At 34.6% G+C, this 27,450-nt stretch overlaps 1 pseudogene; it reads right to left on the bottom strand.

The window, feature by feature from the left end:
• Positions 1–13,802, bottom strand: part of LOC149534497 (RNA-dependent RNA polymerase 2-like) — a 40,623-nt pseudogene extending 26,821 nt beyond the window's left edge.
• Positions 13,803–27,450: the final 13,648 nt, after the last annotated feature.

The raw sequence follows: 27,450 nt of genomic DNA, 5'->3' as shown, positions 1-27,450 counted from the left end.
TCTATCCAAATAGAGTTCATGTGCTTTCTTCTCCTTAACACCTTCTTCAGCACTTCATGTTTTTATGCTCGACCACACTTCTCTTCATTTTTCATTAACTTATGTCTTCTTAAATAGAAATTTGACTTCCCTTTGCCACTCAATTCTCCCTCTCCAATTTTAGGGTTTCAAAATGGATTAGGTAGGATGCAATGTATCTACCCCATATCTTGTTCTCTTCTAGAAACTTTTCCAGTTGTATCTTAAAAATGTTCTACATGGTGTTCTGTGTCACCAGCTCTTCATTCTTATCTTCCTTATAATTCACAAACTTTTAGATAACACCCTTGTCAGCTTAGATCTGGCGAATCTCTGATCTTCAAAATAATCCAGCAACTCGGCATTATTGATTTACTGGTGCTTGACACCTCTATGTTACTCGGCACTATTAGTTTTACTAGTGCTCGGCACCTATACATGCTCGACACTTGGTTCTGCTCAGCACTTGATAAACTCTGTGTCACTCGGCATCTAAAGTTTACTCAGCATCTGAAGTTTACTCGGCATCTAAAGTTTACTCGACATCTAAAGTTTACTCGGCATCTGAAGTTTACTCAGCTTTAACTAGGAATTTGCTTGGCTCTTACTAGCTTGCTCGGCTCCTTCTCTCCAATGAACTTACTTGAGCTTTACAAAAGACTTAGCTAAAACCTTATATCTTTGATATGTTTTAATGTGCCCATTCTTTGTATCTTATAGTATGTCGTCAAATACACTTTTTCATCAATGGCTTAGCTGACCCTTGTACTTCATTACAATATCATAACTTCAACCTTTCTCTAGGTGTTCTAGTTACTTCTTATTGATTGCCTCCTCTTGACAATCAACTAATTGATAGTATTTGGATCAGTAAAGTAGTTGTCATTCTTGTAAATAGAAAGTTTGACATCAATGACAAAACAATGATTGAGAACATTCTTTACCAGTTCCATATATCATTCCAAAAACTTTCCTCATGATCATTTAAACAATTTCCAACAATATTAACCAATAATGTCATAAGTTGAATAATGTCATACATCAAATATAGAATGTCATATACATCAAATGTTTATCGAATATGTCCACTGATGCCTATATATATACATGTCTAGATCAACTACATCTTTTCCTTCCCACGAGGGGAAGGAAACAAGTCTCTCGACATCCTTTGCCATCGTGTGGAGGGAGATAGTGGAGATGACGGGGCCCTCCTGACACACTCACTCAACCTCTTGTTGAGGCTCTTCTCCAACTCCAACTGATACAAAGAAAGTAGGTATGAATCAATATTTATTATACGTTGAAATCAAATATATGTACACACAAAATCAATTATTTTCTTACCGCCAACAAATAGTCACTCTGTAAGTTCACCTCAAATGCTCATGGACGGTCAGGCGTGATGAGACCCTACAACAATTCAATAAATATAATCACTTATAAATACACATATCACCAACAAAAATATTGTACCCAAGTAAATATCACCAAAGTCATTTTATACCCATCAATTCCAACCCAAGTTTTGATTGTGGGTCCAAGATATTTAGAGCGTGTGAAATTTGATCTAAAAACTTATTTTTGGGTTTATAGAGAAAATACATGTCATAAATGGTAAGATAAGGTCCAATAAATGAAAGGAATTATTTGATTGAAGTTGAAATAGATAAGCACACTTATAGATAAGGGTAACCTTGAGTTTTTAAAGAAAATGAATCAATATAGGACTTAAATAATAATTTGAAGGTCCAATGAGTGTTTAAAGGAGAGTGTGAAATCAATGTAGGAACCCATAATGTATATTAAAATTGGGCTAAAAATAATACCAAATAAGTGTTCTTACTTTTGCAAATGATACATGTAGTCCCCACTTTATTGGAAGCATGTGTCCACCTCATGCACACAATAAAGTAGAAGAAAAAAAGAGAAAGAGGTAAAGATTTTGGGAAAACTACAAGGAGATTAAATATCACCAAGCTGAAGGAAAAAAGCTCCCAAACCAAGAATATTAACTATTACATTCATTTTCAAGGATACATAAAAGAACAACAAAATCCTAAAGCTTACTAAGATTCCAAGTCAACTAGTTGAAGAGACCTCACTCAAGAAAATGTCTCAATCTCAAGCATCGTGTTGTAAAAGCTATAGCAAAAGCTCAAGTGGTCACTTGAGAAAAGAAAGAGAAAAAATAAAAGATAAGAAAATACTCAATGATTTATCCCACTAGCATAGCTATAAGAGTATGAAAAGAAGAGAGAAGGGCCATGAATCCAAAAGTCTAGTAAGTTATCTTATCCAAGTTTATTTTGTATGAGAGGAGGAGGACGACGAGAATGAAAGAATGTAGAATTTTTTTATGCTAGTTCCATTCATCCCAAAGAAATAGTGAAGGAGAGTTGATGATGTTGATTCCAAAAACTATAGTTTCTTTGAATCATAAGGATATGCCTAGTTCTATTATCAAGTTCAACAGTTGACTTTGGGCTATGAATAATATTAATTTAAAACACAAATTCTCTTGCACTTATGACTCTACTAGACCAAGGTGAGTATATCTAATCACCAATTATATCTTTAAACTTGACTATTATTTATAGAAAACATATAACTTCAATCTTGTAGGTCCTACTCCTAGTTGCAATCAACTTGGAATACAACTAATCTTCTATTCCTATCTTTACTTTTAATTTCATTATCTCCTACTCTTAGTCCTCATACCTTTATTTGATTTTCCTACTTCTTCTCTACTTCTAACTTCAATATGTGCTCCTAGTTCTTCTTTATCTAATTCTTTCACTAACACTTCTAACTTCACTCGTAGATTTTGAATTAAAAGTAGCCAAAACTAGGGGGCTGACCCTTTAACAACAAACTAACCTACTATTAGTAGATAACCATTAAACAAAACTTCCCCTTACCACTTAGTAAAACAAAAACAAGGTTTCAGTCCATAATTAAAAGAGTATCAGTAGGCCTAACATACATACTGCTTGTGTAAAAACCATAAAAGCTATAGTAATATATAAACAAAGGTTAACATTAGAAATTTTGAGATTAACTATTATAAACAACAACTAAAATGAAGAAAATTCTTTCATACCTCCGTCAGTGGTTGTGAGCTAGCCACAACTGCGGCCACTCCACTATCAACAGACTGTCGTAGATGAGGAGGTGTGTCTGACATCATGAGCTACATGTCATACAATAAACGTTACATCTAACATGAAACATAAAATAAATATAATCAAATGAATTAAATTAACATGAAACAACTATACCTGCATGAAGCTCGTATGATGTCTATGCTCTGAGTCTATGGTAAAGGTTGAGGGTCTTGTGGAGAACTGATGCACATGCATAATTTTTTTTTGGCAATCCTTAATATGATTACATAATCAATATATGTATTAATAAAAATGATTAAATCGATACATACCTCAAGACTCGTGGAAGGGACAAAAATGGGTCTGGAGGATCGCTGCTAGGCCCAACAACACTCTGACCCTGAATTTTGAACAATGTCAATAGATGCTAATTAATTAATCATTCACTATACATGTGAAATGTGATCAAATTAGTAAATTATAATTGTAATTTACCTGTGTATCAATGCCAAATGTCTTGTTCAGGAACTGATCGGTGACAAGCCCATCATCTGCACCATCTCCAGCATGAGTGCCAAATGTGCATAGGCATTCACATGAAGTGCACATGTGACCATGATGCACAGAAGGCTCCCGCTCAACTAATGAGCTCATGGAATGGATGAGGGTCTGCGTCAAAGCATTAATGGTCCCTAGAGTGCTGGCCTCTATATTTTCCTTCACAACTGAAGGAATAGTCACATGCTCATATTGTGGCTTGACCACAAGTGCCCTAACTACATTAGGGTCACGACGTGCTCCTGGCCTCTCAAATAATGACCCCCCACCTCTACCCTGGGAGTCTAATATATCAAAATAATTAGGGATCTCCCCAAGGACAAACTCACAATATAATTTCTTCAAAAAATACATGGGGACCTCGTGATTGTTGCAAGGAGGGGCATCAAAAACCATCCACCATCTATCCCAGAAATTATTTCTAATAGCATCGTGTATGCACCAATGGATGGGGAATCATTTAGTACCCTCTCTAACAGTATTTTGCTCACCGGGTTTTCTAAATAATGCACATATACTACCTTTTGGTATTTCTTTTTTTTTAACATCTTCATATGACAATTTATTTGCATAAAATCTTTTTTGTTCATCCCTCTTAACCCGCCAAATATCTAACTGACCACTAACTGAGGCTATCTGGGTGTTAATGGATTCAAGGGATAATGCCAATTGAGCCCTCATTGGATTGGTTTGTCTAGATTCTTTCAATCGAGCAAGGAGTCTTTCTAATTCAATTTTGCCTCTCACTATTTCATTTATTATATTTTCTTGTGTGCCTGGTGGAGGTCTTGCAATTGGTTCGGGTTGTGGAATTTGTTGTTCTTCTTGAGGAGTGTTTTGGTTTTGGGGTTCTTGAGGGTTTTGATGTTCTTGTGGATTTTCTAATTGATTATGAACATTTCCTGATAAAAAATCAATTGAAATCCAAATAAATAAACAAATCTAAATGAAATTTGTAAAAACCCTACAAAAGAATATAAAAAACTTACAAAACAATATGAAAAATATATCAAACAATGCAAAGTTAGGTTTATATCACTTACGGCATCATCGTAGGTGTGCTTGTGGTCTTGGATTTCATCGACGAGGAGGCATTTTGGAAAATGGTGGTAAAAATGTTAAGTCTTTAACTCACGTACGTGCTGCTCGTTGTAGGAGTAGAAGAAAATAATAATGAAAATGATGGGCTACGGGTCTGTAGCCCATCATATATACTTTTTTTTTTAAAAGCGCGTACGCGCTATTTAAAATAGGAAAAAAAAATTCTTGTCACCTTTTGGCACCACAACTCGGTGCATATGCCACGAGGGGAATTCACTATCTGAAAAAGATATTAAACCAACGGGGCCTCATTATATAATAGATTTTATAATCAAGATATAATAGAAAAGCTGTAATTAAAAGAAACATATTTCCGTATACAAACTGAAAACCCAATCCTTTACAGCCACCGATTATTCTTTTCTAGATTTTAGTTACTAGGTAGAGAGAACACAAAGTTCATTTTAAAATTACTAAACTTGTCTCAACTCAAAATGGAAGCACATATACATAAATTCAACCATTGGAAAGCATATTTTGGTGGTGAAGTCTCTCTGAATCATGAGCTAAATGTGGGGTTGGATCGAATGGACAATGAATACATGTTGCACCTCTTGAATGGATGTCTGCTTTTCTATATTTGTCATTTGTTCATCAATTAGACCAGCGTATCCATAGACAAAGTACTCAAATATATATCAAAATACATAGATCCATATACAAAATGTGGCTAATCATGCCATCAGAATGTGTATAACATCAATGTTTATGTATACAATGTGGCATATGCCATCTCAAAATGTCTCATGATGCATCCTACAACAACTATACTATCCTAGGGTGATGGTGGATGATCAAAATGCAGCCTCTTCACTACACTAGGTGGATTAGATGCCTCCTACATAAGCAAAAAAGGAAAACCCAAAGTTAGACAACTAAATTTATATGATTCTTTGTATCTAACATTGAATTACTCAAATGCATAATGATCTTTTTTTTAATGAAGATTTATACTATCAAAATTTGATAATAAATACCTCTCTCATCGACCTCCTGCACCGGTCAGGAGTCCTCTTATATACCCTTGGCAATGCTTCTACCTCTCTAATTGTGGGTTGTATATGTTCAAATACGTTTGTCAAATGAATCTACAATTTAAACTATAACATTATAATTCATAGCATGATAAATTTATAACATATTTAATCATGAATTCAAACTACAACTTACTATTGTAGACTCCTCCTCAGGAGAGAGTGGCTATATCATCAAATCTACATAACTCTCCCGTCGGACCTCATTTGAACTAGGAGTCTCCTATGAGATACAAAATAGTAGTTGTTAATATCATGGAAATTAGTTTTGAATTTATTTATGAAGATAAGTATAATAAAAAATAAATGATACTTATACATACAATGGGGCTCTCAGTGCGAATGGAAATCCTTGATGGTCTACGATGTGGAATCTGTACATGCTCATCGCTAGTAGCCACGCCCTATATACAATAAAGAATTTAATTAAATGGGATTACCACAAACATGTTACAAGAATGCATCAATATTTAATCAAATAAAAAGCACCTGATTAACTTTCCTTTGTCAATGCGTGTTGGCTCACCCCTCGCACTTTGTCCCCCTGGGATAGGTGGTACTTGCAAGATAAAAGAAAGTTTAGCAATCATATATGCTACAATATCAAATAGAAAAAAAATGTGAACACAACATAATGTACCATAGATGTCTCAATGCCAAATGAAATGGCCGAGAGCCAGCATCATCAATCTATCTAAGCTCCTCCTCAGTCGTCAACTAAACATGAATGAAGATCACATACATATAAAAGTCAATATGGATTAAAAATTGAAATTAGTCTATTATAAAAATTAAATTTAAATTGCATATGTCATAACAAAAAAATGTATGCATGTACCGACAGCAAAGGAGTCCATGCCTCTGCATTCCCCTTCTCTCTTGCATCAAGGTCTGTAGCCTCTGCGCATGTGTCTGGTGTATCCTCATCTAATAAAAAATGATACTCATGAAGATCACCTATGGGACCCAAGCAAATATTCTTGCACATAATGCAATTGTGAGGCACACAAACGTGTGATGAGCTAGTTGATGATGAACTGGCACCAGCATCATCAACACAAGGAGGCAAGACTGACCTAGCCTGAGATATCATTAGGCTACTCAACCTATGAATGGCTCTGATAGTCTGAGAGCTAGCCTCTATCATAATATTTGGATTCTACACTTGAGGTGGAGGGGAGATATCAGTGGGGGCGGGGGGGGGGGGACAAAAGTGCCAGTTTTCTTCTGCTGGGAAGAGGGTCTATCCTGAGAAGCTCCTAGTCTTAAGCCCATGTTGGGCTTCATGCTCTAATAGTTCACTTTAAGTTTCAACACAAATTCTACATTTAATTTTCTAAGGAAATAAAATGGTATGTCTAAATTTCCATGTGGAGGGATATCAAAGACCATCCACCAATGATCCCAAAAGTTTGCACGTATGGCATCATTTGTGCACCATTTAATGGATAGTTTGGATTTTTTTGGGTCAATTGGTAAACCCATTTTTGGGTTCACAAAAAGGCTAGCCAAATTTTCTTTGGTTATGTTGAGGGCCACAACCTCATCATAGTCCAAACCATCATCAAACATATCATGCATTTCATCATGCCAATGAAGAGCGACATTTTGTTGATTCGTAAAAGTTTCAATGTTATCCACTATTGTGTTTAACGTGGATAACATAGGAGCCAATGCAAGTACATTATTATATGTTCTATGCAAACCTCTCCACTCGGTGAGATTTTCATTTATCAAATCCTCAATTCGAGGAGCTTTTTGAGGGGGTAGAGGATCATTTGGTGGACAGTTTTGTGGGGGTACTAGATCGTTTGGTTGGGGGTTACAAGGAATATTATTCCCTACCTCAGTGTCATCATTCTGATCAGCCATTCCTATTGAATTGCAAAATATAATATATATTTTTTAAAAAAACCTTAATTTAACCTCTCTTTTTTCAAAAAAACCCTAGATTCAACTAAAACAAACAAAATCATGCTAAAATATATTGAATTTAGGTTAAAAATGAGTTGGGGGAAAAAAAAACATGCCTTAATATCTAATATCCAATATTCAATCGTATATCTGATCGCCCAGGCAAAAAACTGGTCCCAAATAACGTAATAATGGGCCCGCAGGTCTGTGTTTTTTATTTTATGTTGTGCAGAGGTATCGAATATCCAATTCAATATCAGATATCCGATATATTATATATTAATTATAACATATAATATCTTATGTTTTTATTATTATATGATATTTTATATATAATATATTACATTATATTTTATTTTATATTATATTTTATTTTATTTTATATAATCTTTTATTATATTTTATATATATTATATTACATTACTATAGATTATAATATTAAATATTATATTATATTATTATAATTTATAATATATTATACTTTTTTATTATTATATTTTATATTATATTATATTATATTATATATATTTTATATATATTATATTACATTACTATATATTATAATATAAAATATTATATTATATTATTATAATATAAAATATTTTATTATATTATTATAATATAAAATATTATATTATATTATTATAATGTATTATATTATATTATTATAATTTATAATATAATATATTTTGTTATTATATATTATATTATAATAATTATAATTATGGTATTGTTATAGTACGTTGATTATCGGATATCCGATGTCGAATCAAATCTCTGATAAGTCTCGGCCTTACCTTCCAGGTTTGGTACCTGGATAGGTGGAAAAAAGTCAGAGCGGATTTTGAAGCACTTTTGGATGTCTTCAAACTTTATTTTTTTCACATCGCCACTTTTTGGCACACCATGATCTTGCACATACCTTAATTTCTCAATTAATTAAATATAATTAAATATTAAAATATCATAATAATTTTCTATTAAATTAAATCATTACTTAATCTTTTAATTAGACTTAATTAATAGAAAATACACCAAAGATTCATAAAACAACATATGAAAACCCATCATAGCAAAATACATACTAAATCAAACAAAAGGGTTATAATCATGAATTGATGTCATTCGACGCATTCAAAGGGTACTTGACTCAGATACTTGTCCTAATTATCAATTAGGACAAATGGCTTAAGGGTTTAGGATTTCGACTTAAGAATTTATCTCCCCTCTCTTACCATTGAGATGATGTGATAGGGTACGCTCATCCTGAAAATTCAAGGAAGTCGATACCTAGTACTTGCAACCCGCATAAAATTCATGCATGTACATACACAACATTCTAAGGTAAACAAGCAATGGTAGGAAGTGGTGCATTGTGTATATCTCGATTAGCAGGTGACTACGACTCCCTTCCTTAACCACATCAAAAATGCCATACATAAAGAAAACAAACATGCACACCATACACATGTAGTATGGGGTAAGTATCCATAAGAAACACATATTATAATCCATCTAACTCAAACATCATCAATAACTAAAATCACTTGAATAATTATCATACATACATGAAATGTAGAGTATGAAGTAATCTCATAATATAATCAACTAAATCTGAAACAATATCTGAAAATCTGAAAGTAATCCTACTAAACGTCAAGCATAAAACTGGACTAAAAGAGTTTGGCACTGATAGAAAAAATGCAAACTAGGGGCAGGCACTATAGTTAGCATTAAATTCAGTTGGCCATTTAGCTTACGATGATGATTTTAAAAGTATTTTTGACCTTTGGGGTGTTTGACAAACTTCTTAGAGAGCATGTTAATTTTTAGTAAGTTTTTGAGTTGGCACTTGTCATTATCCTTTTACTATAGTTACATCATGGTGATTAATTTTGGATTTTGAAGCCTCATTGTTGCTTTTTGCAACTCAAATGGAGTATTTAAATTATGCTTGAATCTTCATCTAAGTCACCAATTTGGGTTCCAATTTTGTTACATGGGTTCAATAATTTTTTCCCCTTTGGTATAGGTTTGAGTTTATTCATACATACACATAGTGCAAATATATATAGACATGTAGAGGGAAAGGGTTGAATTTTGGGCATAGGCCAGTAGTGTTACTTCAGTGGTATAAGAGTTGATTATCATGCTTTCTTATGTTTCTTTTGAGTGGAAGAGAGCAAAGATATTTGTAGAAATGGAGAAATTAGTAGTCCCTAGAAGTTCCAAAAGGGAAAACAATTTCCAAAGTACAAGTTCCTTTAGCAATCATAAAATAGAGAGAAGTGAATATGGGTGTGATAGACACAGGAGAAGATCCTGCAATGAAATTTGTAAATATGTTGGTTAGGGGACAACATAAACAAATCAATGCATTGTGTTTTTCGTGGATATGGTGGCTCATGTGGGGACAATAGAAATAGTAATAATAACAATAATAGTGTTGGCAATAATGGCCAAGGGGACCAATTCAATAAATAAAAGCACTGCAAATCAACACACCAAAATAACTAATAGTAGACCTCTCATGCCTATATTTCTCCTAGAGTCCAACCACAATCTGAAAATGAACCTACATTAAATGGTTTTCAAGATCACTTCATGCAAGACTGAAACAAAATAGTCAAGTGTAGGTCCAACCTGAGACATCTTTAAGAGATTATAAGGACCTTTGACTGATTTATAGAGTTGAATACCATTAGAAAATGACTTGCAAAAAAAGGTTGGCAAATTGATCATCTTCTACTATGATGTGTCTTGTAGGATAATGACAAGAACATGGGTTCTAAAAATATATACCTATTTTTGGTTATCCCCATGCTAGATGATGAGGTCATCTAAATATGATGCTACTCACTTGGTTGTTATTGCCCATGATTGGTGCCACCACAAAATGATCATAATGGGACATGATCAGAGTACCTATTATGAAGAGTTCACTAAGAGCCTTATTGAAAAATTTTACCCTAAAAATCATTTTAAGAAGTTGGCTTAGTTTGAACAATGTTGCTCAATGGGCACCTAGATTGTTGATTTCCAGAGTTATCAATATTGGCCACTAATATAACATAGACGAGGTTGATGGTGCTATTTATGGATGGATAAAAGCTCTTAGTCCTAACTCTCTAGAGACAGCCATTAAGAAGGCTAAAGACATGGATTCAATAATTGCCAAGAATAAATTTTAGTCCAAAAGATCTATGTTACAAACTAAATCATGTAGAGGGAAAGGTTTGAATTTTAATGTGAGTTTCAATCCATCAAAACATATAATAGAAAGTTTACAATTTTTGGACAAGTATGAATAAACTAGGACTTTCATAGAACAATTCAACTCTTGATGACACCAAATTTTTCTTTCAAAACCATATGTGCAAATATAAACACTAAGTACAACATGTCCAATATTTTTGCAGAATTACACATTAGTTACACCAATTTTTTCTTTCAAAACCATATGTGCAGATATAAACATTCAGTACAACAAGTCCAATTTTTTTGCAGATATGCACATTAGTTACATCAAGTTTTTCTTTCAAAACCAAATGTGCAGATATAAACATTAAGTACAACATATCCAATTTTTTTGTATATATACAAATTAGTTACACCAAATTTTTCTTTCGAAACCATATGTGCAGATATAAACATTAACTACGACATGTCCAATATTTTTGGAGATATACATATTAGTTACATCAAATTTTTACTTCAAAACCATATGTGAAGATATAAACATTAAGTACAACATGTCTAATATTTTTGCAAATATATTTTCATGTGAAGAAAGACCACACCTAACAATATGAACCCAGAACAAAATAACGAGACAATGGCTATATTGTGGTCTCAGTTCTAAAGAAAAGTTGATAAATGTAATTATCCTTGCAAAAAGTGTAAGGGCTTAAAGAATCAAATAATTCTAATCATAACAACCCAGAGTCATTGTAGGCAACATGGTCACATTCAAGGGGGCCATGATTTTCATCCATTATTGAATGTGGATTTCCTACTGGAGGAACATGGAGGTGTGAATATCCAAGATAAGGATAACACTCCCATGGAAGAAGATGATAATGTGCCAAAGGACATAATTAAAGAAGATGATATTGGTGTAGGTGATGAATATGCTCAAGATGATGGTACTAGTGCATCTAATAATGATGATGAAGATGGTCTTGATATACCTTTACTTGAGAAGGCACACAAGCCCCTATACAAAGGCTCCCAAATAACTCTTCTGTCTACTATAGTATTTTTGTGAACTTGAAGGTTATGAATGGTTTATCCAATGTAGCAATGTCATGTATGTTAAGGTATGCCATTTTTTTCATCTTCAATGTTAGCATAGCATTACTATTCATTGTATTAATAATGCAATTTTGTTTTTGTAGGTTGATAGATGAGCTTTTGTTACCACCATCAAACATTCTACCTCATTCGTACTGAGAATTATCTATCATAATGAATCAAATTGGAATGAAGTATCAGACAATACATGCATGTCCTAATGATCACATTATATATCATAAACAACATGAATTTGTAACAGAAAGCCCTGATTGTCATATTAGTAGATATCGATCAAATTGAATAATAAAAAGGGTGCCTCAGAAGGTCCTTTGGTACATTCTCATTATTCCACGTCTTCAAAAATTATTTGGATGCACTATCTTGGCACAATTTATGGATTACCATGCATGCAATAGAAGTCAAGATGACATTAGGAGAATTCCCATGGATGGTTCTACATTTAAAGAGATAGAAGAAACATGGTCACACTTTAAAGAAGAACCTCTTAATCTCAAGCTTTCTTTGGCAGTGGATGGTATCAATCCATTTGGAGATATGAGATTCATTTACCTAGTGTAGCATGTTTTTTTTATTAACAATAACATTCCTCCTTAGATGTCCATAAAGAGGGAGCGCATAATGTTGCCAATGATTGTGCCAGGTATTTTTTCCTTTAATAGTTATCTAAATTAATTTATAAATAATGCATGAAAATGGAATAATAATTATGTAATGTTTATGTTCATTCAATTACTAGGTAAGTACCAAGTTTTTTATTAGATAAACAAGTTTTACAAGGATCCTGAAACCCAAGTTAAAACAATACAAAAAGCTAAAAATAAGCAATTAAAGCCCAACCAAAGGACAATGGCCAAACAAAAAGCCAGAACTTCAGATCACCAAACAAAAGGTGACCATTGTGGCTTCTCAACAGCCACCAACATAGGTTTTGATTGGGCTCCTGAAACCCAAAGAAGAAAAGGGAAAAAAGTCCCCAACCATGATACACTACAAAGAACAATAGCCAAAAGCCAAGGGACAAAACAAAGAACAACAAGCCAACAAAAGCCAGTCAGGCTTTGCCTTTAGATCCCTTCTTTTGAGAATGTAATGCCATATCAAAAGAGGTAGTGGAAGGCTTGATCTTTTTTCCTTTTATAGTGGTACATCCATCCACCATCAAATCAGCAGCCTTCTACCACTATAAATCAGCAACACCAGAGCTAGTCCCAAAAATCCTTGAGACCAGGGAAGAGACCGCAATAGGAACATCAGCAACCTGAGAAAAAGCCACACAAAGGTTCATCCTTGATAAATTAGAAGTGGAGGGCATGACCATATTTCCTTTTATTGAGGTCCTTCCAGCCCCCAACAAACTAGCAACCTTCTAGCTCTGAGAAACAACAAAGCCACAACCAAACCTAGAAACCCCTAAAGCCAGGGAAAAAATTGTAGCAGAGGAAGTTATAGTAGAAACAAGAGAAGGAACATCAACGTGAGAAGGAGCCAAAGATGTGGCTACCCCCAAATCACCAGAAGATAGACTAGCTACATCCAAAGGAGCCAAAGGAGCATCAACTTGAAAAGAAGCCAAAGGAGGAACCTCCATCAAATCACCAGAAGATGGGACAATAGAAACCAAAGACCGATTTGCTGTAACCAAAGGAGCCAAAGGATGATCCTTTGTCAAAAAACCAAGAACAATAGTTGAATCCTTCACCCAAATATCTTGAAGAGAGTCATCATCCCCTATAGAGAGGACCTTGTGGACCATGTAGTGATCTTTTGAGACCCCCTTCCACCAAGAAGGGGGCATTTTTGGTCTAGATTTACCAATAGAGCAACCTGCAGCCAGGTGACAACCTTGCAACACTTCCTATAGTGGAAGGGGATACCCTCATAGTCAAGAAGAATGTTCCAAGACCCTAAAGAAGAAGCCACCAAAATCTTTTCTAGGAGACCCTTTGAACCATCAAACTCAACCAAAATGCAAGCATATGTCATTCAAAACACATTGATAGAATCCTTATCTATCAAGTAGAATCCACTAAGGGATCTCCCAACCTCCTCCAAAATAGAATCTACCCAAAGGTGAAGGGGAAGATTCAACAACCTAACCCAGATAGAGAACTTGTTAAAAGATTCTGTCAATGGGTTGAAATTGTTATGCCAAGATTTTGCCATCAAGGGAAACTTTGCATCCCAATAGAAAACATGGTGAAGGCTGGCATCTCTATCAACAATAGATTCAAATTTAACAATGAAAAACACCCTTGGCATAGGGTAAATATGGGTTGTCTCTGAAATGATGGGGTCCCAAAAATGGGAAATCCATCCATGCAGTTCCAACAAAGAAGGCCAAAAACCCTTAAAATAAGAGATAGCAGCATTGGCTGAGAAATTATCCATATAGATAGACATCTCATCAAAAATATCAAATTCTAAATCAATCTTTAATGGGTTACTTATCACAATCAACACACTTGAATGCATGGAATCACAAATCCCTAACTTTTCAGAAAGACCACCAATACTAGCCTCAAAGGCAGTCACATCAGCATAGGAGAAGGCTGAACCACCCACACTAGGAAAACAAACCCTAGAAGCTGAAGGGATCGCCATAAAGTTGAACATAGGAAAAAACTTGAATAGAAGCTAGATACAGGATTCAGAGCAAGACCCACACAAGAGTCAAAGCTGAAGCTAGGCGCAGAAGCCAGAGACGAAGTTGAATCTAGGCACAGAGGTCGGATCAAAGCCAAGGGCCGAAGCTGAAGTCAAAGCTAGGTGCAGGGAGCTAGGCGAGAAAAAAATTCAAAAATTTACAATGTTGATCAATAACTCCTTAGCTATGAGTCCATGAAGGTCCAGGTGCAAAGGCCAGATCAGAGCTAGGGGCCGAAGCCAAAGCTAGGCACAAAGGGAAGATCAAAGCTAGGGGCTGAAGCCGAAACCAAAGCTAGGTGCAGGGAGCCATGCGGGAAAAAAATTCAAAAAATTGTAGAGCCCTAGTTAGCTCCTAAATTTTTGAATTAAGAAATTTTTTTAATTTATTAACCCTTGGTTGTAAGAACTACAGGCAAGAAGCCCCACTATTCAATGGAAAAACATTCTCAATTAAGATCCACAGTAGAGAATGGCCCTGTGGGGACTTAAACCTTGGTCGTAGGCCCTACAAGCAAGAAGCCCTGCCATTTGACCAAAGGGACAAGCCTAGGTAAGTACCAAGTAAAAGATATGAACATGTATATTAAGCCCCTAATTGATGATTTGTTGAAGTTATGGAATGGCATCACTATGCATGGCATCTCTAAACCAATAGGACAAAAACAATTTCAATTCCATGCAATGTTTGTATGGACAGTACATGATGCCTCTAGGCTAACTCATTTTTGTGGTATGTTATGTTGTTAAAGTCACATATTTTTGGTTTATTATAGTGCTTACACATTATTTTTGTATGCTTAAGTTGTGGATGATAATTGTACATGATCTTTTAGGTCTTCAAACAAAGGGAAAATTCACATGTCTAGTTTGTGGTTCGAAGATGAAATCTTGGCATTCAAGAAGTTTAGGAAAGTAGTTGTTTGATGAGTTTAGGTACTTTCTCCACAATAATTATAAGTATCAAATTATTGAAAAAAATCTTTTTAAAGGGAAAGAATAGAAAACATCAAGGCCATGAAGAATGACACCTCATCTATGGAAGTTGGAATACAATTGACTAAATCGCCGAGGTAATGTCCAGTTTATGGTCCAAAGTTTTGTTGGAATATCTTAATGGAAAGAATGATTCTAAGAGGGGGGGTGAATCAAAAGTACTGGCCTCTCTCTCTCTCTCTCTCTCTCTCTCTCTCTCTCTCTCTCTCTCTCTCTCTCTCTCTCTCTCTCTCTTTTACCACATATAACTAAAATTAACATGCATACATATAAACATTAAACAATCATGAGAAAAAAACATGCATCACCACATAACACTTGAGATTTTGGTAACCCAAAAACCCTCCAAGAATAAGAAGGTAAAACTAGGGTGGAGATGATATCCACAAAATTACTATAGCAATTGATTTCAACCAGTTCAGATGGTCTACCCTATTAAAGGCTACAACACACTATTAAATGTGACCCTATTAAAGGATTTCTACACCCTGCTAGGAGTGTGCCTTGTTAGAGGACTTAAGAAAATTCAACTTAGAATGCCACCCTGTTAAAGGATTTACATAAGGTTGTTAAACCTACCTAACTCAATAGGATTTCCAAATTCCTAATACAATTTGTGAGAGAGTATTAGAAAAATAAACCTGAACCAATGCAATCTCTGATGTTAATCTTAGGTACATGTTCTGCTCTTACTATTAGCTAATCTCTACTAGATCTGGTCTACTGATTGTGTTCCTTGTTCTATTCTGATCAACTAGATGTATAAATGTTGTCCTTTCCTCTAAATCTTTGATACCAATATTCTGCAATGACCTTAATAGGCTCTTATTTTCCTTCTTCACATGATTCCTCTCTTTTCTCTTGCTCTTACACTATTCAATGGCATCAAGACTCCCTTATAAAGACTAGTGGTCTGTCATGCATCCTTGATTAAAATGTTCCCGCTCAAACCCTTGAAATTCACCCATTGGCTACATGCAGTCTCCAATTTTTTGATTGGTTGCATGAGGATCACATAGGTGATTGTGAGGATTTGATCTTATCTCCTTATCCTACTATGAGTCATGCATAACCATTTTTCATCTTTATTTGTGATTGCACAAACTTTTATGTTGATTCTACATTGCTTGGCACATGAAGTAATACTGATGCTCGGCACCATCTATTTTGGATTGCTCGACATCCACTATGTTTTCTACATTACTCGGCTCTTATAGAATTATTGTGTCACTCAGCACCTATTGAATTCCTTCTTTGCTTGAAACTTGTTGGATCTTGAGTCACTCGGCATCTACTGTAATGTGTTGTGCTCGGTAGAAACTATAGTTTTTCTCAGCACTATCTGTGACTCAGCACAAAAAGAAATTCTAGCTCATCTTCCATTGTATACTCAGCATCTATAGTGAAGATGATTAAGTGTGTTGACACTCATTTGTCAATCTTACTTATAGATCAACAATCTCCCCCTTTGACATGAGTGTCAAAAATACTTAATTGATCATTCATAATCTAAATCTTATGTGTACATTCTTCACTTACAAAAATTTCAAAAAGATATTGTGAACAACAATATACCTTATGACTCCCCCTGAGTTGATTATGCGTTATTATGTTGCAAATTCTGATATCTTGTGCCATTGTGCCTGATGTTCTCTATTTCTATCCTGTTCTTTCTTTCTGGTCATGTTCATTTTCTGTTTGATGACCCTATCTTCATGTGATTACCAAAATTTACATGTCACTTGACTTCTTTATTGCTATTTGCAGTCAAACAACTTCAAGCTGAATAAAATTTCAAAATTTGGCAATTGTACTCCCCCTTAATATATCTCCTACATTATCTCCCCTTTCTATATTATCTCCCCCTTTTTGACACTTATGTCAAAGGGTTCTAAATAGTAATGCCATGCTTGGCTAAAAATGTTTCATTTACCTCAAGGATAATTTTGAGAGTTGCATCCCAGTTATTCAATGCAATATCCAATGATTTGTGTTGGATTACAAGCTCTACTGCTAGATCAACAAGTCCTTCATGAGTAGAAATATTTGGATCTTTATTCAGGACTTTTTCTGCATACATTTTCTCCTTATGTAAGACTTCTAAATGGGGAGTGATAGAGGCTCGTATTTACATCAGCTTTTTTTTAACAATAGCTTCTTCTACTGATAATGTAGCTAATTCCCTTTGAATATGAAGCATTTGAGAAAAATGCTTCTCACTCTATGCAAGATTTGAGGGTAGTTGCAGACTGGAGAGCTTAAGGTTTCTCTCAAGGCTAAATTTTTTTGATTTATTTCTTGTGTGAACCTAGAAAAATCACACAATTTTCTATAAAGGGAAAAGATGTTCCCTAGTACAATCTTTACCTTATCCAATTTCTTGGCTAGATCAACCTATCCTAAAATAATGTTATTGGCTATCTTTTGGTTGACTTTGCCTAGAAACTTCTTCTCTAACCATTCCATGAGTTTTACATTTGTATCATGGTCTTCATTATTCACTTGGTCAACTATATCAGATAGTTGCTCAAGGATTGGCCTGCTTGAATCTGGAGGTTGCAGGCTGAAGGCATCCATGAATATATCTTTGGTCTCATTCATTGCCTGCTTGTATTTGTAGTCTTTCCTCAATGCCTCTTGCCTCCTTCTCGTATCCAATGCACTCTATATTTCATTCATATTTTCTTCAGTTAGAGTGCTTGAATCATAATAGGGTATTTTAATTTCTTCATCAAGCTCAGGAATACCATAATGAATGGTCCTGGCTACCCTAGTAGAACTTGAGCTTGGTATACTAACTTGTAAGGTTAACTTGTCAATACTCAATTGCTGAACAGATTTGGTAGGAGTTCCTATTCTTGGTAATTCAACCAAAGTTTGTATTGCAGACTCCTCCTTATCTTGTGTCTCTTCCTTATCTTCTTCTTGCATCACTGCTATTGAGGGTGTATTTGTTGTTTGTATTGGTGTACCTGTGGCTTCCCCTATTGTTGCACTTGGCTCCTGATGAGCTTGCATGGCTATTCTTGGTAGTGATGGAGGTAGTAGAAATGGGAGTCCAATAGTTTGAGTGGTTTGAGGTGGTTCTTGTGGTGACACCTTGGCTTCTTTGAGTTTATCTACTACCTTTTGAAGCTCATCTACACTAACCAATATGGGACTTGTGCACAACTATGCTTGAAGAGTTGTTTGGTCAAGGATCTTACTGAGATCCTCTACGGTTAGTGGATTTATGTTTTGACTTGATGTGTCAAAAACATCCTTAATCTTTATGATTTCTATAGGTGTGGTAGTAGAGTGAGGAGGGCTAGGAGGTGGAAGTTGTCTATCTTGCACACTTTGCTGCTCATTAGTATCCTTGTCTTCCTCCTCTTCATCCTTTTTCTTGACTTTTGACTCCTCTTCTCTCCTCTTTCTTATTTCTTCTAGTTTAGTAGCGGCTTCTTCTTTGTATTCCTCTTCAAATACATCTTCAATTTTCTTATACAAATTCTTCCACAATCTAGTGGTTATCTGTAAAACTTCTTCAATTTTGTTTTGGAGAATGGAGAATGCCCTATACTTAGGTGTAAACCTAGTGTTATGCCTTTTGACTGCTTTACTTATTTTTTCCTTTATCAAATCAAGCAGTATACTTGCTAGGGTTTATTCCCTCATCTCCTTCTCCATCATTAGATAGAAATGTCATCTATCTTCTACAATTTTAGACAATTCCTTTGGCAATTTTCCATCAAGTTCAAGAGGTGTATACTTGAACTGTGTCATTAATGCATATAATGATTCTTCTATGCTATTTTGTTCCTCTTTACTGAACTTATTGAAATCAATCTTTTTCACATCACTTAAGTCTCTATTCCTAATCTTTTCACATTATATATCAACTGAAGACTTAGGAGGATGACTTACCTTTTAGACTGATCTTCTTCATCAATATCAAGTTGAGCCACATATATTTTCCTTTTCCTTGGCTCTTCATGTGCCTTCTTGATTGTTTTATTCTTCTTTGTAGCTTCCTCTTTGTCTTTTTGTGTGGAGGCCCTTGATGTAGCTCTGCTTGTTGGCTTCTTAGATGTTGGTGTAGCAGCTTTCTTTGGTTTAGGCTAAGGAGCAGGAGTGTCTTTGTCTTCCTTTTGATGACTTTTCCTTTGATGGGTGCTTCCTTGGCTTCTTCTTCCTCGGCACTCTTATCTTTGTCTTCTTGTTTTGGCTTGTCTTCATCTTTCTCTTCATCACCTTCCTCTTCATCATCACTAATCTCCTCTGCTTCTCCTTCTGCACTTGTTTCTTCAACACCAAATTTCTTCTTTATTTTCTTTACTAACTTTTCCTTCTTCTTTACTATTGTGGCTATCTTGAGTTTGGTAACCACTCTTGATTTGACAATGTCATATGTCCCAAATGCCTTTGCAGTTTTTCCCATTTCCTCTACAAGTAATGTTGTGATGGCTGCAAAAGCTTGGTCAACATCAAGCTCATATCTCAATGGTCTAAGTCATCTTGCTCTTGCAAGGACTGCTTGGATGTAAGTAAAATTAATGTCAACTAGAAAGCATGTGTCATTTACATGTTTTTCTACTAGTGAGACTAGTATTCTCATTTATTTCTTCATTGCATTCTTGAAATCATCAAAATAGATAGAAATTTGATCATCAAAGTTATCTCCCATTTGTGCAATGAAATCATTTATTTGATCAACAATTGTTTTGTTCTGACTCCAGTTGACTTTGCCAAATGAAGGGAATTTCTTCATCACATAGATGAACATACAAACTAGCACTAACCCAAATTTACATTGTGCTCCCTTGGACTTTCTAATAGCTCTAAGATTTTCATTAATCTGCTACAACATGAGCTCTGCAAGGTCATAGGTGTGGTCTTTCTTTACAAGCTTATATGCCACATCCACTGCTATGCAGGGTATACTATTTAACCTGTTGGATTGATAGAACTTATGTGATATGATCCTTACAGCAAATTCTAGAAGTGGATTAGTTATGGTGTCTATGGTCATGCCTCTATTGTTCCACTTTGCTCCTGTGTTCTTCTCAATTGTTTCTTTTTTATCACTTCTCAATGTCTTTGGCCGATCTAGGGTTGGAAAACCTATGACCCTATGAACCATTTTCTTGGTAATCTTGACTGGTCCTTGCTCTAACCAAAATGCTCCATCATGGATTTTGCTAAGTATTATGCGTATCCACTCAGTTTTGAATACAATCAGAAAAACTATGACTTTGGTTAAACCCTTCTTTTCTATGATAGAAAACTCATCTTTCAATATACCATTATCACAGAGTTTGTCATAGGCATTAAAATTTTCCAAGTCTCCTATGCCTCCTATTTTGCAGTTGTAACACTTTCGCACATCTTGAACCATAACAACTTTTTTAGGGATGGCAGATAAGGAACCAGCGGGATCATTTTTATATCCAACTTTTGGTATGGGCCTAAACTCAGGTTGTTTAACCTCGTTGCTGACAAGCTAAATTTCATGGCTTTCCTTCCTTTGGGTCGACTTTGAACCAAACGCCATTTTGACTGAACTAGGATTTAACGTTTAAAACAAACTTCCCAAATTGTACAACTTCGCACCTGAAGGAAATACCTGGTTAGATGCTTAGATTGCTTGGGTAGATGCTGAAATTGTTGTAAATCGCTGGTTGAGTGCTTGAGAAATCGATCAATTGTGCTCCTGGTAATCACTCTTCGTTTGAATGGCTCAAAATGAATTGATTTTTTCCTTAAGTGACTTAAAAACCTTGCATTTAATGCATTTTTTACCTTCACAGGTTACTCAATTTCAAAAAGGTTTTCAACTCGGCATCCACTCAGTAGCTTATTTCACACTCGACATCTATTGACTTTGTTAATAACTTGGCAACCAAAGATAGCTCGACATCATTATTCAAGTTTTGTCTTAGCATCTTATCTCATGGAAATTTATACTTTGCAGTGCTTCACCATGGTTTAGGGCTGATGTATGATACTTCCTTATATGTATCAGCCCTGTAGGCTCATCTTGTGATTAGTTGGATGAGAAATGATCACTTGACCTTGTGGGTGAAGTGACCCTTCCATTGGATGTACTTGGTCCATCCTTTTTTTGTCATGTCTTCTTCATGTCTGTTATGGTGTGTTCCTCATCAACTTTTTCTTTGCCCTTATTTGCTTCAGTCTTGGGTGCCTTGGCCATTGTTGGACAATTCCTACTAACATGTCCAATTTTCAAGCAACTGAAGCAAGTGGTTTGGTTCAACCATCTTTTTTAGTTCCCCTTGAAATGTGTTCTTATCCAATTATGGGGTATATGTCCATACTCTTGACAATAGTGACAGATTTTCCTTGTATTGTAATCCCAATTGTAATGATGTACATAGTTGTCCCTCCTTACATGTTGATTTGGTGTCCACATAGGCGTTGTTCTGCATTCAAAGGCTTTGTGTCCATACTTCTTGCAATTATGGTAGTGTCCATCAAATCCTTGTGTCCTTGTGACTTTAGACCTATAGTCTTGTGTCATATGTCCTTGCATGTTGCACTTGTGATAGTAACCCTTGCTTTTGGGTGTTTTTGGCTTATTGATCCTTCTACCTTGCAAACATTAGCAGTATTCCTCTTTTTATTACAGTAATGACAAGTGGGTTTAGAATCCTTACCTTTGTCACTTCTTTGCTCAGCACTCTTTGATGATTCCTCGATTTTAGTGCTGTTGTATCCAAGTCCTGATGTACCATGGGCTGATCTTGGAGATTTTAGCAACTATTCAAAGTACTTGATAGCTTCACTTGACTTGTTGAGATTCTCTACTATTTCTTTTTCTCTATTAAATTTATTCTATAGTTGTTTAGTCTACATCCTCAAAGTAGAGATCTCAATATCTTTCACATTGAGTTCATGATGAAGGTTCATCATTTGGGCAAGTGTATCCATTTGCATGTTTGAGATCCTTGTTAATTCAGTACATTTTTCTTCAAGTCTATTTGAAATATTTCTTTTTTCATCTTCCATCATGATTCTATCCTCAACTGCTCTTTTCTTTTGCTCAATGATCTCACATAGCATCATGGCCTGTGATTCATGCTCTATCTTAAGAGTTCTTATCTCTTCTGTTTGAACTTTGTTTTTCTCCATCAGTTTTTCTATTGTTGCATCAAATTCTTTGGAATCTCCTTTGGAAAATACTTGTGTGGTGTCAATCTCCTTGTAGTGAATATCATTTTTGGCTATAGCTATTTCCTTTCTTCTTTTTAAGGATTTTCTTAATTCCTCTCTAGCTTCTTCTACCTTGTGTAGAGTGAGATGCACATCTATCACCTGGTTCTCAATGATCTTTCCAAGTTTATAAACTTCCATCTTCAGATCTTTTCCTCCAAGTTTTTAGGCTTCTTCTTGAGAGAACTAAGCTATGATAACAATTGTTGGAGTATCTTAATGGAAAGAATGCTTCTGAGAGGGGGGGGTGAATCAGAAGTACTAGCCTTTTCTCTCTATTTTTTTTTGTTTAATCACATATAACTGAAATTAACATACATGCATATAAACATTAAAAAATTATGAGAAACAAACATGCATCACCACATAACACTTGAGATTTTGGTAACCCAGAAACCCTCCAAGAATAGGAAGGTAAAACTGGGGTGGGGATGATACCCACAAAATTACTGTAGTAATTGATTTCAACCACTTCAGATGGTCTGTCCTGTTAAAGGCCTACCATGTTAAAGGCTACAACACACTATTAAATGTGACCTTGTTAAAGGATTTCTACACCCTATTAGGAGTGTGCCTTGTTAAAGGACTTAACAATATTCAACTTTGAATGCCACCCTATTAAAGGATTTACATAAGGTTGTTAAACCTACCTAACTCAATAGGATTTCCAAATTCCTAATACAATTTGTGAGAGAGTATTAGAATAATAAACCTGAACTAATGCAATCTCTAATGTTGATCTCAAGTACATATTCTGCTCTTACTGTTAACTGATCTCTACTAGATCTGATCTACTAATTATGTTCCTTGTTCTATTCTAATCAACTAGATGTATAAATGTTGTCCTTTCATCTAAATCTTTGATACCGATATTTTGCAATGACCTTAATAGGCTCTTATTTTCCTTCTTCACACAATTCCTCACTTTTCTCTTGCTCTCACACTGTTCAATGGCATCAAGACTCCCTTATAAAGACTAGTGGTCTGTCATGCATCCTTGATTAAAATGTTCTCACTGAAACCCTTGAAATTCACCCATTGGCTGCATGCAGTCTCCAATTTTTTGATTGGTTGCATGAGGATCGCATAGGTGATTGTGAGGATTTGATCTTATCTCCTTATCCTGCTATGAGTCATGCATAACCATTTTTCATCTTTGTTTGCAATTGCACAAAATTTTATGTTGATTCTGCATTTCTTAACACATGAAGTAATACTAATGCTCAACACCATCTATTCTAGATTGCTCGGCATCCACTGTGTTTCCTGCGTTACTTGACTCCTATAGAATTACTGTGTCACTCAACACTTATTGAATTCCTACTTTGCTCGGCACCTATTGGATCCTGAGTCACTCGGCATCTACTGTAATGTGTTGTGCTTAGCAGCAACTATAGTTTTTCTTGACACTATCTATGACTTGGCACATAAAGAAATTCCAGCTTGGCTTCCATTGTATACTTGGCATATATAGTGAAGATGATTAAGTGTGTTGACACTCATTTTTCAATCTTACTTATAGATCAACAAGTTTGAAATTTATATTTTTATATTGTCTCATATTTATTAATGATGTAATTGATGCTCGAGGAGGTCTTCAAGGCATCAATGACCAACTTCCTAGAGGAATGAAAAGTTATCCTACTCAATTTACTAGGTTACCGTACTATAAGATTTGTTTGATGCTATGCATATTGGAAAGAATGTAACAGAGACACTATGAAAATATTAGGTGGAAGGCGTGATAAATAAAAAATTGTCAAAATTTGTACTCACATTCATGAATCCAGTCATGCACTGAAAGATTTCATTGAATCAAATAGCAATGGAGACCACATAAATATGAGTACCTTTCTTTGGTTATTAATGGAGCAACAAAGTGATGCATTAAAAGAAGTCATAAAAAAAACAAAATTTCTCATAGGATTTGTTACAAATATAAGCACTCTTGTATCAAAGAAAGGTGATTTTGGGCTAGGGTTGAAAACACATAATTGGCATACCTTCATCAAAGTAAGTCATGTTCTTTATTGACAATATATTTGTAAAATTGAATGTGCTACCTATTCCATTATTTAATAATATAATGAAATGATCATTTTTTAATGATTATAGTACGTCCTACCTCTATTCCTCCCACACCAGTTTGACAACAATAATAAACAAGGTAAATATGATCTTGGAAAATACCATGAGGTTAGAAGTGTTTTTTCTTAAATTTGTTTCACATATATTATATTTATGACTTTCTTTACGTTTTATGTAATCTATTGTACAATTTTATCTAAAATCTCATTTATATGTTCTTGCACGTTGAATCTCTTTTAGGTGGTTATCATCTAAAGAAATTGATAAAAAAAGATATAAAATATTGGAAGAGAAAAATTTCACAGCTTATATGTGAAATGAAAAAGTGTCTACCTTCAACCTTTTACAATGCTCAAGAACACTACCTCATACATCAAGTTGGAGAGATTGAATTGTGTGGACCTGTACAAACCAGGTCAATGTGGATGGTTGAGAGGCATTTGAAATTTATGAAGGGCTTGGTTCGACAAAGATCATGTCTTGAGGGCTCTATGTTAGAGGGATATATAGTATACCAGACTATGGTGTACATTAGTGAATATCTTCCAAAGTTTGTAGCAAATATCCATGTAGATCTCATTTGGGATCCCAATTCTATTAAAAAATTTGAAAGGGAGTACCTGAAGGGGAAAGGTAGATTGAGGAGAGTGGCTAGTAACTATAAGTTGTTTTTTTGTAGTTAATTAATTCTTATCCATCATCAATATAAATTCTTTCTAAATGGTCTAATTATTTTCTTTATAGTTTTTATGTGAGAAGGATGCACTACATTTGTATGTTGCAAATAATCTTGATTAGATGATGGTATGGATTCAACAGTCTCAAGAAAATAGTTGCTCATTAACATGGGATAGTGTTATATCATTGGTTAAAGAAGCTCATCATAATGGAAATCCTAATGTTACACCAATGGTACTTGATATAGTATATGGCTTAAGGGATACAAAGGTATGTAGAATATTACTAATCATGAACCATAACTTTAATATCAACTTATAGATTGATGCAAATAATCTTGGCATGTTTGAATAATTGTAGGTCAAACATCACAAAGCTATGTACTACCATGGCCATAAATTTTGCATAAAAAAGTCAGACAAAATGAAAAAAACTTGTGATTCCAGGATAAGCGCAGTCTTTGAAGTCACCAATATTTCATCTAGAATTGACATACATCTTCAACAATATAAAAATAAATATTTATGACATTTCAAATGATATACTTGAGTGCAACTTTAATTCATTCAAATTAGTTATATTTGTCATCAAATGATACAAGCTATAGCTAAATCAAAATGATCATAATAGGACTATTATTGAACATGATATGGATTTAAAATGATTAATACAAGATCATTTGAGCCAGTTGGATATGAGCCCTATGTTATTCCAAGCCAATGTAAGCAAGTGTTTTACTTTGGCATTCCACACAAACTAGGTTGGTCATTTATTGTTAGACATGATCCAAGAGAAAGGATGGTAAAATATAATGTGATGGAAGAAGAAGATACTAAAGAATTAGAATATGAAGTAAATGATGATCACAAATGACTATTACCCAATGATGAAAAAGAAGAAGATGATGATGATTCTGGTTATGCTAACAATAATGGTGATGATGATCATTATCATCATCATCATCATCATGATGTTGATGAAGATAGTGATCATGGTGATGATGGTCATGATGGTGATGGTCATGATAATGGTGATGAAGATGATGATGATGGTGATGAAGATGGTGGTGGTGACAACAATGATGAAAATGAAAAGTTTGATGATGGTGATGATGATGACATGGATGAAGATGATGATCTATGACATGATCAATGAAATGTCTGTCAAGGTATGATCATTGTCAAGTATGATGGGTTCATGATTTTTATTTATAGAAATTTGTTTGATTTAAATGAATGCATCATGAAATTTGTGTCTTCTACGTAATTTGTAGTTTATAGAGCATTGTAAGCCAACAACTTTTAATTCATTACAAATGGGTGAATTTGATAAGCAAGGTCACCAACATTTCCTTTCAAAACTATATGTGAAGATATAAACATTAATTACAACATCTCCAATATTTTTTTAGATATACACATTAATTAGACCAAATTTTTGGCTAACTTAAGATAAATGATTTATATATGCAGGCTATTCAACACCTTTGACTAGGATCTTGCATAGTCACATGGATTGACAAGTATATGTCAATAGACCCTATAGATACAATTTTTTATTTTCATATCTTCTCTTTACCATCAATGTCAACTTTTGTCCTATTGTGTCTCTCATTTTATGGATTGCAGGTATCACCAAATAGGTATTTGTTTGATTTGTCTTCCTTGAGTGAGGAAAATGTGGGAATAGAAGACAAAAGTGAGACATATAGTAGGTCTAAAATAGGGAGATCAACTAGAGATCAAAAGACTAGAAGAAAATTCAACAAATGAATGCAATTTTCT

The sequence above is a fragment of the Cupressus sempervirens genome, chromosome 10 (genome assembly GCF_028749045.1).
Source record: "Cupressus sempervirens isolate cs-2001-9-10 chromosome 10, ASM2874904v1, whole genome shotgun sequence".
Lineage (NCBI taxonomy): Eukaryota > Viridiplantae > Streptophyta > Pinopsida > Cupressales > Cupressaceae > Cupressus > Cupressus sempervirens.
The sequence above is the reverse complement of the archived record's forward strand: the minus strand, read 5'-3'. Positions and strand labels throughout refer to the sequence as shown.